This window comes from Gymnoscopelus microlampas (assembly GCF_963454915.1).
Source record: "Gymnoscopelus microlampas genome assembly, chromosome: 6".
Lineage (NCBI taxonomy): Eukaryota > Metazoa > Chordata > Actinopteri > Myctophiformes > Myctophidae > Gymnoscopelus > Gymnoscopelus microlampas.
In genome coordinates, this window is record NC_139943.1 from 5086737 (window position 1) to 5106202 (window position 19466).

Below are 19466 nucleotides of genomic sequence, written 5' to 3' on the forward strand. Positions count from 1 at the left end.
TGTGAAGTGAGTGGTGCCTTGCTTAGCTTGGCTAACATGTTCTATCAGCCAAGCTGACATGTCCAATGTTAGCTTGGCTGATGGCACTGATGTCACTTCGAAACATGTAAACAATGTTTCAAAGTGATACACCTATTTATAGGGCTCTATTTCGTCATGCGTCTCGCTAGCCAATCAAAGCACACCCTTTCAACATATTGTCACGTGTCACGTGATGCTTGACCAATGTTAGCTTGGTGGACACACGGACATACATACATACATACATACATACATACATACGGACACACAGACAAAGCCAGATATAGGAGTGGTTGCCTTCGGCACCACTCAAAAAGTGCTTAGGAGCCGAGATACAGCCTTTTTCAGTAAGAAGTTAAAGAAGTGAATGGAGCAGAACATTTTCAAATCATGATATCTTGTGTTCTGAACATTTTTTTCCAAAAAAGAAAAAAACAAAATATATATATATATATATATATATATATATATATATATATATATATATATATATATTTTTTTTTACGTCTTACGGCAGAGGGCTTATGATACAACGGACGTCTTAGACCTCGAGTGGCACTGAATGAGTACTGTACTTAAGTACAATTTTGAGGTATTTGTACTTTACTTGAGTATTACCAAATTTCCAAAACACCTCAAGAGGCAAATATTGTACTTTTACTCCACTACAATTATTTGAAAACTTTAGTTACTAGTTACTTTGCAGATATACATTATTACATCATAAAACATACATTAACCGCATTTTATACATAGGCTATTTTTGAAGATAGCCGATCTGCAAGCTCTGCTATTTTTTTAAACATTTTAGCACTTTTACTTTTGGTACTTTAAGTACATTTGGATACCAATACTTTTGTACTTTTACTTTTTTTTTTAACCTGTAACGGAGTACTTTTACATTGCAGCAATGATACTTTTACTTAAGAGTAAGTAAAACATTTGAGTACTTTTTCCACCGCGCGTGTGCGTTTGTGTGTGTGTGCGTGTGCGTGTGTGCGTGTGTGTGTGTGTGTGCGTGTGAGCGTGTGTGTGTGTGTGTGTGTGTGTGTGTGTGTGTGTGTGTGTGTGTGAGCGTGTGTGTGTGTGTGTGTGTGTGTGTGTGTGTGTGTGTGTGAGCGTGTGTGTGTGCGCGTGTGCGTGTGTGCGTGTGCGTGTGTGTGTGCGTGTGCGTGCGTGTGCGTGTGCGCGTGCGCGTGTGCGTGTGTATGTGTGAGTGTGTGTGTGTGTGTGTGCGTGTGTGTGTGCGTGTGTGCGTGTGTGTGTGTGTGTCCTGCTACAGTGTCATACACAGTGGATCATTGTAAGCGGAGGCCGAAATCCACTTTGTGTCAAATTCCCCTCCGCTCCATGTTTGGACAAAAGTTCCCTTTCACTGCATGGCGTTCAACAGCATTAATGCATTAATCCTTTCACTAGGATATAAACACTGTACTGTACTACTGCACTGTGTATTAACCCATTGAGACCTGAAGCCCATTCTACACGTCTCCTAAATCCCAACAGTATTCTTGAAAAACGTATGTTTCTATATCAGTGGTGCTCAATCTTTTTCATGTCAAGGACCCCCAAATGATATGTATTTGGCCTGCGGACCCCTATCAAAATATTTTGTTCCAGGGACCCCCCCCCAGAAGCAAAGATTTGAGTTAAAAATGTTCGCTTGAAAAATATATATATTTCAAAGATTTGCACACATTTTCACGATTTTTCAAAAATAGCAGATCTACAAGCTCATAGCGCGGCACTCGGTGCCGCGCTATGAGCTTGTATATCTGCTATTTTTGAATAGCCCAAAGTGTAAAATAATGCTTTTTTAGCTCAAGTCTAAAAATGACACAGTTCCAGGTCTTAATGGGTTAAGCCTGCACTACAGCACAATATAATGTAGATACTGTGCTGCGGGCTCCATATTTGACCCCTGAAGCACCGGGGCAGAGAGTCATGTGACACGGTCTGGTAGTAAGTGAACTGAATGCAGTAACTCACGGACCGCTTAAAAAAAAGGGATAGTTCACCCAAAATGACGTTTTCTTTCCCTATGGATTAGTCACCCCATGGAGACTTGAATTCATGGATATTTTTTTGTTTTTGTCGCATTCCTAAAACAGTAATTTGATGACCAGCAGAATCATTGGCTTAGGAATGTGACAAAAAACGACAAAATATCCATGAATTCGAATCTCCATGGGGTAACTAATCGATAGAAAAAAAGGTCATTTTGGGTGGGAACTATCCCTCTCTTTCACTGCCAGAGTGAATAGATAAATGAAGCCCAGACTGCCAGCAATTTTGATTTTGTTACCTTTTCAACAATCTGGGAACCCATCGCCAAATGAAAAGGAAAAACAGCGCCCTCTGCTGTTTTTGACTATCTCACTTGGCTCTGGGAGGAAGTTGACGTAGCACCCGTGCGCAAGGAAACCGGGGTTTTGGTCTGCCTTTCAGCGCATCACTTCCGGTGGTGTGACTATGTTTTCATTCCCACTAACAATATTTATACACGGAACACCAACACCACTTCTCCCAGAGAACATGGATGGTTTTGGTTATAAGCCCACTTGTTTCTATGATGAAAGAGCAAGTTAAAATGTGAATATCTTTCCGTGGTTTTGTCTGCTCCGAGGACGCTATTGTTAAATGAGTTTCGGTTTCTTTCGAGTGGGGAAGGATCGGCGGACACGTAAATCCCGCCCACTACATTTGATTGGGTAAAGCGCGGCCTGCTTCCTGATCTGAAGGCACGCCCACTTGTAGGCCAGTGCGTACGCGATATGACAAACCCCCCCCGACAGATTCAAACGCAGAGCAGAATCTGTTCTTGAGAGATTACCTTTTAGTCAAGTAGTCACAGAATATTTATCTCCAGTATGATCAATCCCCTGATGGTTGCTAATCACTGAGGGTTTCACTGTGCTTCCATGAAAAGAAAAAAATATTTTTTTCACTGCGTTTCCTGGAAAGTAAAAATGTATTTTTCAAAATTACTCAAAAATAGCAGATGTGCAAGCTCAAGCTGTGTAGTATTTTATATCCAGTATGATCGATCCCCTGATTTTGAAAATGTGTGCAAATCTTTAAATATATATTTTGTTGAAAGAATATCTGTAACTCGAATCTTGCTCCCTGCTTGGCCAGCCTTCACAAGTGGGGCAGTAGCCCAAGCCCACTGTGTGCTTGTGGAGAGGAGCAAACTATGGAGCACATCATAGAAGTTTGTCCTCTCCAAAGACTGAAAGGAGGATTAGTCATCCTCCATACAGCAGACCAGGAGGTAACTGCTTGGCTTAAGGACTTTGCATTCGCTAAATAAATAAATAAATAAATAAATAACTCAAATCTTTGCTTCTGGTGGGGTCTCTGGAACAAAATATTTGACAAATGTTCGCTTTAAAACAATATATATTCAAAGATTTGCACAATAACAACAAAAAATAGCAGATCTACAAGCTCACAGCGCGGCTTGTAGATCTGCTATTTTTGAATAGCCAAAGACATCTAAAAATGTCACACGGATGCGTTCCCGGTCTTAATGGGTTAAAAAGGAAATTATCTTTTTCAGCGTTCAGGACGCATGTGTTCCCTCCATATAGGACTGGGAGGGTCCTTCCTAATCATCAAAAATGTGGAACGCCCTACCAAAAGGAGTAAAGGAGTGCAAAACCCTACTCACTTTCAAAACTGCCCTAAAGATACACCTTCAGGAGGCTGCAATTCGAAAATGGCCCCCGTTTAAGTCTTAACCTACCCCCACTACCCCCCCCCCCCCCTATTTCTTTTTTTCTCTAGTACATTTCTTTTCACTCTTCATACCAGTAACCTGTAAGCTGATTGTATGACATTCTGTATAGTAGTGTGTATATCTGTCTGTCTCTTATATGTCATCATGATTTGTGTGCATGGGGATCTCATCTTAAACAAGCTCAGTGCTTAATGAGTCTTCCAGTTTAGTAGACCTTGTATTGTGAATGTTTTGTACTTCCATGTACTGATGTTCTCATGTCTTACTAAATTAAATAAAGTACATCAATCAATCAATCCTGTTCCATCTCCCCCAGATAAGGAGTCTGTAAAGTCACGTGTTAAACCACTGCTTCTCAAACTGTGGGTCTGGACCCCCCCAGTGGGGGTCGCCAGATGATTCAACAGTAAACAGACCAACATACAGTAGGAGTGTATACAGGGTCTCTGCACATTTCTAAAGTGACAATTTAATGACTTCTAAGACCTTTTTAATACATCGGGTGCCGAACACGGTTCAAACCGTGTTTTCAGTCTTTTTTTTTTTTTTTCGTTTTCTTCCACAAGGGGGGGGGGGGGGGCTAGCGCAGCCCTGGAATCACCCATGAACACTCTAAGAAGTAAGGGACAGATGGATCACCGTGCCAAAAAATCTGGCTCCCAACCGCTTCCATTCTATCTCCTTGCTAAAAACCTCTGTATCTCCTTAACTTTTTACAGTGGGCAAAACGAGTCATTCTCCATGCGCGATCGCTCTGCAATGGTGACTCGCGTGAGACATGTTGTTGTTCCAGGCGTTAGCCAGGACCATCCATTGCTGTGCACACGCATGCATTGTTTACGTGCGTGTGCTCGCCGGGGAGTCCACGGCTCTGAACAGCGCAGCGTTGCAGACGGTGAGATTTATGGCACCGAACGTAATCTGTTATTATAACATTCTGGCACCCGATGTGTTAATACCTCTAAAATGAAAGAGGGAAAAAAAGACTATTACTGCATCATAGGTAATCAAGAAACTATAAAAAAAAAAACATGTTCAAACATTGGTCAAATTCTCAAATATTAAGACGCAAACATTTTAAAAGAAGTCGATCTATAAGCTCAGGCGTTGTGAGCATGTAGATCTGTTATTTTCCACAATATTTATCTGTGGAACTGAGTAAAAAAAGAAATGTAATGTCTCAACTCTTACAATTCCAAGCGCTTGTCAGGGTGGGGGGGGGTCCCTACTCCCCAGTTCATATATGATTATTTGGGGGGGGGGGGGGGGGGTCCCGGCCTGAAAAGTTTGAGATCCACTGTTTTAACCCATTCAATCCGGGAACGCATTAACTGTGTCATTTTAGATTTTTTTGCTATAACCATTATTTCATACTTTGGCTATTCAAAAATAGCAGATCTACAAGCTCATAGCGTGGCACCGAGTGCAGCATATGAGCTTGTAGATCTGCTATTTATTTTTTTTAATCGTGAAAATTTGTGCAAATCTTTGAATATATATATATATATTTTAAAGCTAACATTTGTAAGTCAATGCTTCTGGGGGGTCCCTGGAACAACATATTTTGAGATGGGGGTCCCCGGCCAAAGACATAAATTTTTGGGGGTCCTTGACGTGAAAAACTTTGAGAACCACTTATATATAGCAACATAGTTTAATAAAAAACAAAAAAAAAAGTTAGGATTTAGAAGAGATTTTGTAGAATCAGCCACAGGTCTTAATGGGTTAAAAAAAAGAACTGAAAGTCTACCATTTGTTTATAAAACTAACTCTTAAGTGAAATCATAAAGTTAAGTTTTAGTCTTTATGAACAATCTTCAAAGATATAGCAAAAAGAAAAACTGCAAACAAAAAAAAACGCACATCTACAAGTGTCACAACGCGTGGCATGGCGTTGACGAGCGTTAACGAGCCGTTACGTAACGAGACAGATGAGCTCAGGAGGAGAGAAACATATTTAATGCAGATTTATGTAAATGCATGCAAATGACCTGGCCGCCTGCTGCGAGGAAAGATTGACATGACACCCGCTTTCCGCACAACAGATCACACATCTTCTGTGTGTGTGTGTGTGTGTGTGTGTGTGTGTGTGTGTGTGTGTGTGTGTGTGTGTGTGTGTGTGTGTGTTGTGTGTGTGTGTGTGTGTGTGTGTGTGTGTGTGTGTGTGTGTGTGTGTCGTGTGTGTGTGTGTGTGTGTGTGTGTGTGTGTTAACTAACTGTGAAGGAGTGCTCCGTTTGATCCTGGAGAATTATTACACATTAAGATCCTGTCACAATTATTGCATAATAATCGCCTCATCACAATTATTTGAGATAGTCGCAATTATGTTTTGCATAATGGTCATGTGCATATATTTTCAAAACGTTTTCAAAAATAGTGGAAATAGACGATCTACAAGCTCAAAGCGCGTAGAGCGTTCTGAGCTCGTCGATCGTCTATTTCCACTATTAATGTTTTAGCCCATTAAGACCTGAAGCCGATTCCACAAATGTCTTCTAAATCCCAACAGTTTTCTGAAAAAACGTAATGTTTCTATGTCAGTGGTGCTCAAACTTTTTCATGTCAAGGACCCCCAAAATTATATGTATTTGGCCGCCGACCACCCCATCTCAAAACATGTGTTTCCAGGGCCCCCCCCCCCCCCAGAAGCAAAGATTTGAGTTACAAATGTTCGCTTTAAAAAATATGTATTCAAAGTTTTGCACAAGTTTTCACGATTTTTCAAAAATAGCAGATCTACAAGCTCGTAGCGTGGCACTCGGTGCCGCGCTACGAGCTTGTAGATCTGCCATTTTTGAATAGCCAAAGTGTAAAATAATATATTTTTTAGCTCAAATCAAAAAGTGACACAGATGCGTTCCAGGTCTTGATAGGTTAATGGTATATAGTTATTAAATATGTCAGTCATTTCTCTGTATATTTGTTATTCGTCACGTCTTCCCCGTGCAGCTGTTGTTGTTTACGGAGCCTATACGAGTCAAACAGAGATGTAATTTATATATGACACCAGCTCTATAACACCAGCCATTATTATCAGCCTATATTAGCATAAAAATGTTATATCGGAAAATATTGTGTTTTCTTTTCTTTTTTAGGGGGCGGGGGGGGGGCGAGTGAAAGTTTCAGGAGTTCTTAGTGTAGTGTGTGTGTGTGTGTGTGTGTGTGTGTGTGTGTGTGTGTGTGTGTGTGTGTGTGTGTGTGTGTGTGTGTGTGTGTGTGTGTGTGTGTGTGTGTGTGTGTGTGTGTGTGTGTGTGTGTGTGTGTGTGTGTGTGCGCGCGCGCGCGTGCGTGCGTGCGTGCGTGTGTGTGTGTGTGTGATGAAATGTGAGCTTACCATAAATCACAGTAATCCTTAACAAGTAAGACGCGCAAACGCGGGAAGCGAACGCAGCTGGAAAATAACAATAAGAAGAATATAAAGGAATGAGCAATTGTAGAGAAGTGGGTGGTACAGTTAAATGAGTGAGAACAGGACCGCCACAAGAAGGCAACTAAGGCGTTTTCAACTTGCCATCCGGCCTGAAATATGCACAAATGACATGGAATTCTTAGATATCCCAATAGATGAACTCGTGTAGATGCTTGTAGATTTGTTATTTTTGACTGTCGCTGCTATATTTTTCTCAGAGGAGTGTAATTAGTCACCCATTGGCACAGGCGAATTTCAGCCACACTGTAGTGCATGCAGCCAATGAGAGCGTGAGTCACATGGGGGCAGCCAATGAGAGCGTGAGTCACATGGGGGCGCGGCTGCACACAGACTGCACACACACAGAGACACACAGACAGCACGGTTTCATAGTAGGCTCCACTTGCGCGGAGTTCGCAATCATATTCCATCACATTCAAGGGCTTTTGGAGAGAGATGAGACAGACTTCGGTCACTTTCACATTAGAGCACTGCAGAGGGCAGGTGTAACAAAATCATAAGATTATATTAGATTGATTAGATATGTATAAGATATTATATTGATATTATAGCCATTTTATTGTATTAGATAGGCTATGTGATGCTGTTAGCTGACAATTAGTTGACATTTGGTGAAAAAGACCGCATATGTCGGTATCGGCTCTGCGATGCGACGCGTTGGGAGAGCTTGAAGATCTGATATTTTCAAAGAAATCTTGCAACATTTTTTTTTGTGGAAACATTTGAACATTAACAAATCTTGTATGGGGGGGGGGGTCCCTGACACAATATTTTCAGATGGGGGTCCGAGGCCAAATACATATTAAAAGGGAGGGGGTCATTTTAATGTCTACTCAGGCTTTTGTGAACACCCCAGACAGATTTTAAGTTGCTTGATTCAGTATTTAGATATGATATTCATTTTATCAGACACACCCCCTTCCTATACAAACCCATTGTAACTTCAAACTCCATTTTAACTATGTTAGATTTATTGAAAACACCCGTCCTTGGTTCTGATGTCTGATATTGTCCTTCTAATGCGTGAGGAGACCGTGTTTTTTTCAATTATTTTTTATATTTTTGGGGGGAAATGAAAAATAACTAATTAAAAAAGTAATTGAAAAAACACACTCTCCTCACGCTTTAGAAGAAATGAAAATGTTTGAGAAGCGCTGATCTTTATGTGTTCAAAGTAGTACTGTATGTGTCTGGAGTGGACTGTAGTTTGATTATGTTGTCATGACAATACAGAAAATAAATGGTTCATAAATGATACAGAATGAATCCACTATCTATGAAACAATACGGAATAAAATCCACTGTCTATGGTTTATAAATAACACAGCATGAATCCACTATCTATTAAATACAGAATACATCCACTATCTATGAAATAATACAAGAATACATCATTAATCCACTGTCTATGAAAGAATACAGAAAGATTATAAATGAATAGAGAATGAGTCTACTATCTACGGCTCCCATCTCCACTCCTTCCTCCATTATCCATTATCAGTCCACAGTCTGCTCATAAACTGACCCCCAGTCAGTAGTAATGCATTTCCACTCCAAAGCCCCTTCATCATGAACTGACCCCCAGACAGCCAGACAGACACACAGCAGAACTATGGGTTCCATGGAAAACCCAGTTCACACATGAACAAGAATTTGTTGCTTGATTCAGTATTTAGATATTTTATATCCATTTTATCAGACACGCCCCCTTCCTATACAAACCCATTATAACTTCAAACTCCATTTTTAACATGTTAGATTCATTAAAAACACCCGTTTTTTTTTCTTCATTGTATTTAACAATCCCCACCCCCCCCCCCCAAAAAAAAAATATTTAAAAAAGTAATTGAAAAAACTCCCCACGTATTAAAAGGACAATATAAGTCACCAGAACCAAGGACGGGTGTTTCCGATGAATCTATCATGGTTAAAATGGAGTTTGAATGAATTCATTTATTTAATTAATTGAATTTAAATCGTTAATCGCAATTATTTGTGTGACAAATCATCGTCAACTTTAAAATAACAATAACGCCGTGGTGACACAGCCCTGACACAGCGGCCAGGCTTTGTTGACAGTACTTGCAGTCATCCAACACTCCTCAATGTTTACACCTCAAACTTAACCACCTGAACCCAGGCTAGAGTCCCTGTTCTGAGCAAAAAATAGACCAAATACATTTATGCAGCACAAATAGACAAACTATTTATTTAGCAAAACATTCTGTGCCAGCAAACACAAGCACAACAATGTCAGATTATGTTGAAATTAGGCTTTTTTGACAAAGGATAAGGCCGGCACAGCAAAAAAAGTTTATTAAAAAGAAACCAGCGTTTCGGCAGTAAAGTCTTTCTCAGCGTTTGTAATGAATAATATTCATTACAAACAAATAATAATAAACAAAAATAATACTTTTCAAAACCTATTGTACTCCACTGTATACAACCCACTTGTGGCTCCGTTATAGCAATGCAAAAATAAAAGGTGAAATATAATGATGCATTTTGAATATTGCTGAAACAGTAAAAAATGTTTGTGACCAGTAAATGAACCCGTCTTTCATGCTGTATTGAGGAATGTTCTGCATAGACTTATGTGTAGACTGATGGAGTCAAAGAATGCGTTCATTATGGCCTTAGCAGGGATCACACCGAGTGTGCTTCATGAAACACAGGAGGCAATGTTTATACGTTTTTAATTGATCTGGGTTTATGGAGTGAACTTGCCAAGCGACTGGACAGAAGGATACCTTGTGAAAACCCCCCAAAAAAAGGCAAACCTGAAAGAGCTAGACAAACTACTCAGAGAGCAACAAGCTGGTTTCCGACAAGACAGATCATGCACCGATCACATTGCCACCCTTCGCATCATTATAGAGCAGACCCTGGAATGGAACACATCTCTGAACCTCACATTCATTGATTTCCACAAAGCATTCGACAGTTTGGACAGAGACATTCTATGGAAACTCATGGCACATTATGGTATTCCAAAGAAGTTCATAACCAGGGGTGCACATAACTGGTGCGCAGGTGTGCATGCGGGTTACATGTCGCCTTTCCGACATGTCGCCTTTCCGACGTTAACTAACCCTATACCTAACCCTAACCCTAACTGCACACGGAAGCCACTAGTCGGAGTAGTGAGATGTCGGAATGCAGACATTACCCCGCGCATGCGCACCCAAAATAAATAATGCACGGCACATCAGACGACACGAGGCGCTTTTGCGTACCAACAGCTGGGACAGGAATTTCCAAGCTTTTCTTTTTTAGCAAAACTAAAAACTAAAAGCCTGAAGATCGAGACCCGCGTGAAAGATGTTATCGTTCCAGGCGTTAGATCGTACCATGCGTGCAAAATGCACGCGTGCTTTGTTTCACATGGATCGCTCGTCGTGGAGTCTACAGCTTGAACGGCGCCGCGCAGCTCAACGGTGAGATTTCTGGCACCGAACGTTATCTGTTATTATAAAAAAAAAGTGTGTCACTTTAGATTTCTTTGGCTATTTAAAAATAGCAGATATACAGCTCATAGCGCGGCACTTTAGATTTCTTTGGCTATTTAAAAATAGCAGATATACAGCTCATAGCGCGGCACTCGGTGCCGCGCTATGAGCTTGTAGATCTGCTATTTTTTTTAAGAATGGCGTTAGGGGAAAGAACATGAAAACAAAACATTGTTTCTCAAACACACACACATTATGAGGGCAAGTTTGAACACACCAGCGATGTACTGCAACACTCTGTCTGTCTGTCTCTCTCTCTCTCTCTCACACGCACTCGCTCTCTCTTTCTCTCTCTCAAACACTCTCTCAAACATGCTCTCTCTCTCCCTCCGTCTCTCTCAAACAGGCTCGCATGCGCACACACACACACACACACACACACACACACACACACACACACACACACACACACACACACACACACACACACAGATGATGTGTTGGCACAATAGAGCGTTTCCTGATGAAATAGCAGCTGGGTGAGAGTGAGGCATTAAAACATATTCTGTCATAAACACAGGAATGTCAGGCTTTTCGTTACATTGTTCTAGGGGTCTTCACCCCTAGGGCGTCCTCAGAGATACAGCAGGGGGGGGGGGGGGGCAAATACATTAGCCGAAAAACAGCTGATCTACAAGCTCACATATACTTAAAGTACCAAAAGTAAAAGTACTAAAATGTTTGAAAATAGCCGATCTACAAGCTCACAACGTGTCGCCATGCGACACGTTGTGAGCTTGTAGATCGGCTATTTTCAAATAGCCTAGGTATAAAATAGGGCTAAAGTGGTTAATGTATGTTTTATAATGTAATAATTTATATCTGCAAAGCAACTGAAGTTTTCAAATAATTGTAGTGGAGTAAAAGTACAATATTTGCCACTGAGATGTAGTGGAGTAGAAGTAAAAGTATAGACAATTGGTAATACTCCAGTAAAGTAAATGTACCTCAAAAATGTTCTTACTTTTACACCACTGGGGGGGGGGAGCAGACCAAGTACCGAGCCAAAGGACAAGTTTCTGAAAACACACATTTACCATGAATCCAATGTGTAGTGGGGGTCCCTTCTCTCTCTCTCTCTCTCTCTCTCTCTCTCTCTCTCTCTCTCTCTCTCTCTCTCTCTCTCTCTCTCTCTCTCTCTCTCTCTCTCTCTCTCTCTCTCTCTCTCTCTCTCTCTCTCTCTCTCTCTCTCTCTCTCTCTCTCTCTCTCTCTCTCTCTCTCTCTCTCTCTCTCTCTCTCTCTCTCTCTCTCTCTCTCTCTCTCTCTCTCTCTCTCTCTCTCTCGTATAGAGGTTTAATAATAGCAGTGTTTCCATATATAAGGTTTAATAAAGTTCAGCTTTATACTCACATGTTGGGGGTATAGGGATTACATTAATTAACTCCCCCGTTGAGACTCAAGCTGTTCACATAACATAGCGGTTCCCAACGTGTGGGTCGGGACCCCCAGATGACAGTGACAGTGCAGTGGTGGAAAAAGTACTCAAATTCTTTACTTGAGTAAAAGTACCAATACTGCAATATAGAAATACTCTGTCACAAGTAAAAGTCCAGAATTCAAAACATGTACTTAAAGTACCAACAGTAAAAGTACTAAAATGTTTGAAAATAGCAGACCTACAAGCTCTCAACGCGTCGCGATGCGACGCGTTGTGAGCTTGCAGATCGGCTATTTTCAAATAGCCTAGGTATAAAATAGGGTTAAAGTGGTTAATGTATGTTTTATAATATAATCGTTTATATCTGAAAAGTAACTAGTAACTAAAGTTTTCAAATAATTGTAGTGGAGTAAAAATAAATTTGCCTCTGAGATGTAGTGGAGTAGAAGTAAGAGTATTGGAAATACTCATGTAAAGTGCAAATACCTCAAAATTGTACTTAAGTACAGTACTTAAGTAAATGTACTGTACTTAGTTACTTTCCACCACTGGTGATGTGACAATTTACGGACTTTTAAGACTTAAACATTGGCCAAATTGTCAAATAATATAAGAAAGATGGTGAGCTTGTAGATCAGCTATTTACACAAAAGGTATCTGTGGAACCGAGTCAAACTAAATGTAAAGCCTCAACTCCTACATTCCAAGCGCTTATCAGGGTCGGGGGTCCCCAGATCAAGTGCTTATCAGGGTCGGGGGTCCCCAGATCAAGTGCTTATCAGGGTCGGGGGTCCCCAGATCAAATATGATTAATTTGGGGGCCTGAAAAGGTTGAGAACCGCCGCTGTCATGTAGAAAGCTTGTAAGTCCATGCTTCTACTTTTGATGTTTTTTTAATGCCCTATATTCAGCATACAAGAGTGTGGCACAAAACAACAACAAAAAGAGTTGAAAATAGCAGATCTACAAGCTCACAACGAGTTGTATTGTGAGCTTGTAGATCGGCTGTTTTCACTATTTTTATTTGTGATATTGAAAAACAAATGGGAGGCACGGTGGCGCAGTCGGTAGCGCAGCGCCCATACCCAGGGTGGGGTTGGTGAAAGGGCCTACTCTGTGTGGAGTTTGCATGTTCTCCCCGTGTCTCTTAGGGTAGTTAATACCCTCACAAAAACATGTAGTAATCCTGGTCGCTATACCGCCTCCCCCATGACAGCCGGGGCGCCTGATGGAGGGGAAGGGAACTGGTTGGAATAACGTGTTCCTTCCACGCGCTACGTGCTACCAGGGAAACTCCCCCCTGTCAGGTGATAAGAAGGTCAGTTGGCTCTCATGCACTGAAGGAAGCATGAGCTCGGCCCTGGCCTCCCTGGCTGTGGGGGACTGGTGTAGGGCTGGTGTAGCGCCCAGGATCACTTAGGAAATTGGCACCGGGTGAAAAAAAAGGGTTACAAAAATCGCGGGATAAAAATTATTTGGAAAAAAAAGAAAAACAAATGGTTATGGATATACTGAGGGACGTGCACAGATACACTCTAGGTGGTGCTAGAGCACCTGCCCTTTGCCCTCTTGTGCCCTTTTTTTCCAGTTTACAGCAGGGGTCTTCAACAGGGGGTCCGGGACCCCTAGCGGGTCCTCAGAGTTACAACAGGGGGTCCGCCAAATCTTTATGTGATATGATTTTTCTTTTTACCATAACCACTCGAAACCTAGCATCCCTTTTCTGAGGAGAACAAAAATAGCAGATCTACAAGCCCACAACGCCTCGCGCTGCGAGGCGTTGTGAGCTTGTAGATCGGCTATTTTTGGCAAAGAGGTATAGGTGTAGAGGGAAAAAAGAGCAGACCAAGTAAACAAAAAAAAGTATAATTTACTTGAGCAACTGCCCCTCAAAATGTCTGTGCACGCCACTGGATATACTTAAGGTTTCCAACCGACAAAACAACAATATATCCACTTCCTTAAAGCTGCACGTGTTCTCTGAGTTGTGATATGAATATAAAACACAATAATGTACATTAATACATTGGTTCTCAAAGTGGGGTCCGGGGACCCCCAGGGGTACTTGAGGGGGTTCCAGGGGGTCCCCAGCTAAATGATGGCCAGAAACCAGATGGGCCCTTATGGGTCTGCAACTCTGTGAGTGTACAAATGGAACCAAATGGACCCTTATGGGTCTGCAACTCTGTGAGTGTACAAATGGAACCAAATGGACCCTTATGGGTCTGCAACTCTGTGAGTGTACAAATGGAACCAAATGGACCCTAACGGGTCCATTTGATTCCATTTGTACACTCTCAGAGTTAAATTAACATTGGTTTTACAATGTGAATTGGGGTCCCATGTATACATGTCATTAAATGGGGGTCCGTAGCCCTAATGCATGTCAAACTGGGGGTCCTTGAAATTAAAATGGTTGAGAATCACTGCTAGAGAGCCGTAAAAACCTTCTCTTATTGGGGTCCCTGGCTTATCTTTTCAAATGGGGGTCCGCGGGGTAATAAGTGTCAATTCGGGGGTCCTTGACATGAAAAAGTTTGAGAACCACTGCATTAATACATACATACATAATGACTCTACGGTTTATTCAGATATTATGATCTATATGGTTTTCTTTAAGAAACCATAAATCAAGAGCATTATTGCCTGGGCGGGGTCATACACATTAGAATAAATACAACATAAAATGTCGTATCCATAAAAAAAAATGTTTTAAGACATTTGCGTGAAAAAATAAATAAAGTCACTTGTCGGAGAGACCGCGCGGTTGTACGTCCGCTAGAAACTCAACCAAATAACAAAACATGAAAAACTCCTTTGTCTTTGATTCCTGATCTCCAGTGTGGAAAAAGTAGGACTACTCACATGTATTACCTTAAGTAAAAGTATCAATACTGCAATGTAGAAGTACTCTGTAACAAGTAAAAGTCCGGTAATCAAAATTTACTTGAAAAGTACAAATTTAAGTATTGGCATCAAATATACTTAAAGCACCAAAAGTATAAGTAGGCCTACTCAATATGCAGAATGTTCCGTTTCACAAGTTATATCATGTAAAACCTATATTAAAACAATCGTTTGAAAATAGCAGACCTACAAGCACGTCGTTGCAACGTGTTATGTAGGTCTGCTATTTTCAAACAGCCAAAGTTTAAGTGGGGCTGAACTTAGTGGTTAATGTATGTTTTGTGATCATAATCAAAATCTACAGAGTAGCCTAAAGTTTTCAATTAAGTATAGTAGAGCAAAAGTATAATATTTTTTATCTGAGATGTAATGGAGTAGAAGTAAAAGTACTGACATTTAAAAAAAAAAACGGAATAAAGTAAAAAAAAAAAAAAAAAAACTTAACATTTTACTTAAGTATAGGCTACTTGAGTACATGTACTTAGTTACTTTTCAACACACTGCCGTAATAGTTGAATGAAAACACCTCAACAAGTTTGAACAGCGTGTTGGTGAATCACAGCTCAACTCAACTCAACTCAACTCAACTCAACTCAACACAACTCAACACAACTCAACACGCACAGACACTCAACAAACAAACCACACGCCAAAATAACCTGCAGCGCGTCAAAACATCAATCCGAGACAACCCACGCACACACACACACACACACACACACACACACACACACACACACACACACACACACACACACACACACACACACACACACACACACACACACACACACACACACACACACACACACACACACACACACACGTACACGCACGCACAGACACACACACACACACACACACACACACACACACACACACACACACACGCACACACGCACACACGCACACACAAACCCCGCGCTACATGCAAATAAACCGCGCCATACAACACAGAAGGTTAAATCAATGAATGACTTACAGGAATAAAAGCAGGAATCGAGGCGTCGTGGTGTGTAGCAGAGTGGAATGGACACACGCACGCTCACGTGGACGCGCTGCCGTGCGCTGAGAGAGAGTGTGTGTGTGTGTGTGTGGAGGAGCAATCCGACAGCCAGAGAGCTGTATGGAATAGACTGCGCTGACTCTAGTCTACCGTACTGTGTGGAATAGACTGTCTCTTTACCGTACTGTGTGGAATAGACTGTCTCTTTACCGTACTGTGTAGAATAGACTGTCTTTACAGTACTGTGTGGAATAGACTGTCTCTTTACCGTACTGTGTAGAATAGACTGTCTTTACCGTACTGTGTGGAATAGACTGCGCTGCCTCTACCGTACTGTATGGAATAGACTGTCTTTACCGTACTGTGTGGAATAGACTGCGCTGCCTCTGCAGTACCGCGGGAAGTAGGGGTGCTGGGGGTGCGACCGCCCCCCCTCCCCCCAGGTACCGCCCCCCCCATCAAAAAAAATATTATTTTTTTTTGATAATAAATTGGTAAAATCAGGCAAAAATAAGAATGAGTTAACATAACTCTAACCTAACCCTAATCCTAACCCTAAAACCGAAATAAAGAAACCAAAAACTGGGAAAAAAACTAACCCAATCCGCCCAGGAAAATTTTGCACGCGCATGAACCGCGAAAAAAAAGGTGCATGCACCTCATGCACACGCGCGTGCAGCGCGCGTGTGCATGAGGTGCGCATACCGCACCCCTAACCTAAAAGGTCTTCCCGCGGCTGTGTGCCTCTGCCGTACTTTGTGGAATAGACTGCCTCTACCGTACTGTGTGGAATAGACTGCCTCTTCCGTACTGTGTGGAATAGACTGTCTCTACCGTACTGTGTGGAATAGACTGCCTCTACCGTACTGTGTGGAATAGACTGCCTCTACCGTACTGTGTGGAATAGACTGTCTCTACCGTACTGTGTGGAATAGACTGCCTCTACCGTACTGTGTGGAATAGACTGTCGTTACCGTACTGTGTGGAATAGACTGTCTCTTTACCGCACTGTGTGGAATAGACTGTCTCTACCGTACTGTGTGGAATAGACTGCCTCTACCGTACTGTGTAGAATAGACTGTCTCTTTACCGTACTGTGTGGAATAGACTGTCTCTTTACCGTACTGTGTGGAATAGACTGTCTTTACAGTACTGTGTGGAATAGACTGCGCTGCCTCTACCGTACTGTATGGAATAGACTGTCTTTACCGTACTGTGTGGAATAGACTGTCTTTACCGTACTGTGTGGAATAGACTGTCTTTACCGCACTGTGTAGAATAGACTGTCTTTACCGTACTGTGTGGAATAGACTGTCTTTACCGCACTGTGTGGAATAGACTGTCTTTACCGCACTGTGTAGAATAGACTGTCTTTACCGTACTGTGTGGAATAGACTGTCTTTACCGTACTGTGTGGAATAGACTGTCTTTACCGCACTGTGTAGAATAGACTGTCTTTACCGTACTGTGTGGAATAGACTGTCTTTACCGTACTGTGTGGAATAGACTGTCTTTACCGTACTGTGTGGAATAGACTGAGCTGCCTCTGCAGTACCGCGGGAAGTAGGGGTGCTGGGGGTGCGGCCGCCCCCCCTCCCCCCAGGTACCGGGGGGAGGTACCTGGGGGGATAATAAATTATTTTTTTTGATAATAAATTGGTAAAATCAGGCAAAAATAAGAATTAATTAACATAACTCTAACCTAACCCTAATCCTAACCCTAAAACCGAAATAAAGAAACCAAAAACTGGGAAAAAAACTAACCCAATCCGCCAAGAACCGCGGAAAATTTTGCACGCGCATGAACCTCGAAAAAAAAGGTGCATGCACCTCATGCACGCGCGCGTGCAGCGCGTGTGCATGAGGTATACCGCACCCCTAACCTAAAAGGTCTTCCCGCGGCTATGTGCCTCTACCGTACTGTGTGGAATAGACTGTCGTTACCGTACTGTGTGGAATAGACTGCCTCTACCGTACTGTGTGGAATACATTTGACTGCCACCGTAATGCATGGAATAGACTGCCTCTCATTAATGTATATGGAATAGACTGTCTCTACCGTACTGTGTGGAATATACCGACAGAGCAACAGTAGGACTGCCTCTACCGTAAAGTATGGAATATATAGACTGAGAGCGTTTAAATGAAACGGTGAGCCGTGGATGAAGTCGGAGAGACGCACAGGTTCATCCTATAGCGTTCACTTTGTGAAAGAATCTCCCATCTCATAGACTGTGGAAGAGGCTACACAGTGGATATGTATACTCAGTGGCGTGCACAGACATTTTGAGGGGCAGGTGCTCAAGTAAATTACACTTTTTTTTTGTTTACTTGGTCTGCTCTTTTTTCCCTCTACACCTATACCTCTTTGCCAAAAATAGCCGATCTACAAGCCCACAACGCCTCGCGCTGCGAGGCGTTGTGGGGCTTGTAGATCTGCTATTTTTGGCTAAAGTTCTCCTCAGAAAGGGGATGCTAGGTTTCGAGTGGTTATGGTAAAAAGAAAAATCATATCACATAAAGATTTGACGGACCCCGTGTAGTAACTCTGAGGGTCCCGGGCCCCTGTTGAAGACCCCTGCTGTACACTGGAAAAAAAAAAAAAAAACTTTTTTTTTCTTTTTTTCAAAAGGGCACTTCTGATCAAGAGGGCAAAGGGCAGGTGCTCTAGCACCACCTAGAGTCTATCTGTGCACGTCCCTGTGTATACTCAATGGAAGACATGGAAGAAAGGGAACCTAAATGGATCGGTCCCAATGGAAACCTGAATGTGTTCGTCACATCACAGGTTGTACAGGTGTAAAGCTGTGTGTGTGTGTGTGTGTGTGTGTGTGTGTGTGTGTGTGTGCGTGCGTGCGTGCGTGCGTGCGTGCGTGCGTGCGTGCGTGCGTGCGTGCGTGCGTGTGTGTGTGTTCAGGCCTGCACGCCAAACTCCACCTGCACCCTGGTTGTCGGACTCAGTGCGTACTGAGAGACGGAGCCTAAGAGCAGCTGAGCGTAAATGGAGAAATGGCAACCTCCCGGAGGACCTTCTTACCTTCCAATCTCTCCTTTCTACCTTTTCCTCCTCTCTATCAGCTGCTAAAGCTGCTTTCTTCTGCACTAAAATTCAGGCTTCTGCTTCTAACCCTAAAAAACTCTTTGAAACTTTCTCCTCTCTCCTGCAACCACCCCCTCCTCCCTCCTCGTCCCTCGTCCCTGACGATTTCGCCAACTTCTTTGACAAGAAGGTGAACGATATCCGATCCTCATTCCCTCCTCCCCCGGCTGGTGCCCTGCGCACTACCCACACCCGTCCCTCTTCCACCCTCCCCTCTCTAGCTTCATCTACTCCTCTCTCCCCCCCCTCCACCTCTCTATCCCACTTTTCTCCCCTTTCTCCTAACGAGGTCCTTCTCCTTGTTACCTCTAGCCGCCCCACCTCATGCTCTCTGGACCCTGTCCCATCCCCTCTGCTGCAGTCCACTGCAC

General features: G+C 42.4%; 2 protein-coding genes and 1 long non-coding RNA gene across 3 annotated transcripts in view; 1 reads left to right on the forward strand and 2 right to left on the reverse strand.

The window, feature by feature from the left end:
* LOC311047417 (tumor protein p53-inducible protein 11-like) overlaps positions 1 to 16112 on the reverse strand; it is a 60980-nt gene extending 44868 nt beyond the window's left edge. Inside the window, exon 1 of the mRNA XM_084060125.1 lies at positions 15972 to 16112. The gene's annotated coding sequence lies outside the window, so the exon portion shown is untranslated. The remainder of the gene's footprint in view (positions 1 to 15971) is intronic.
* Positions 1 to 19466, reverse strand: part of LOC311047414 (cerebellin-1-like) — an 878463-nt gene that overhangs the window by 786730 nt on the left and 72267 nt on the right. The gene's annotated exons all lie outside the window — the stretch shown is intronic.
* LOC311047422 overlaps positions 1 to 19466 on the forward strand; it is a 203998-nt gene that overhangs the window by 178628 nt on the left and 5904 nt on the right. The gene's annotated exons all lie outside the window — the stretch shown is intronic.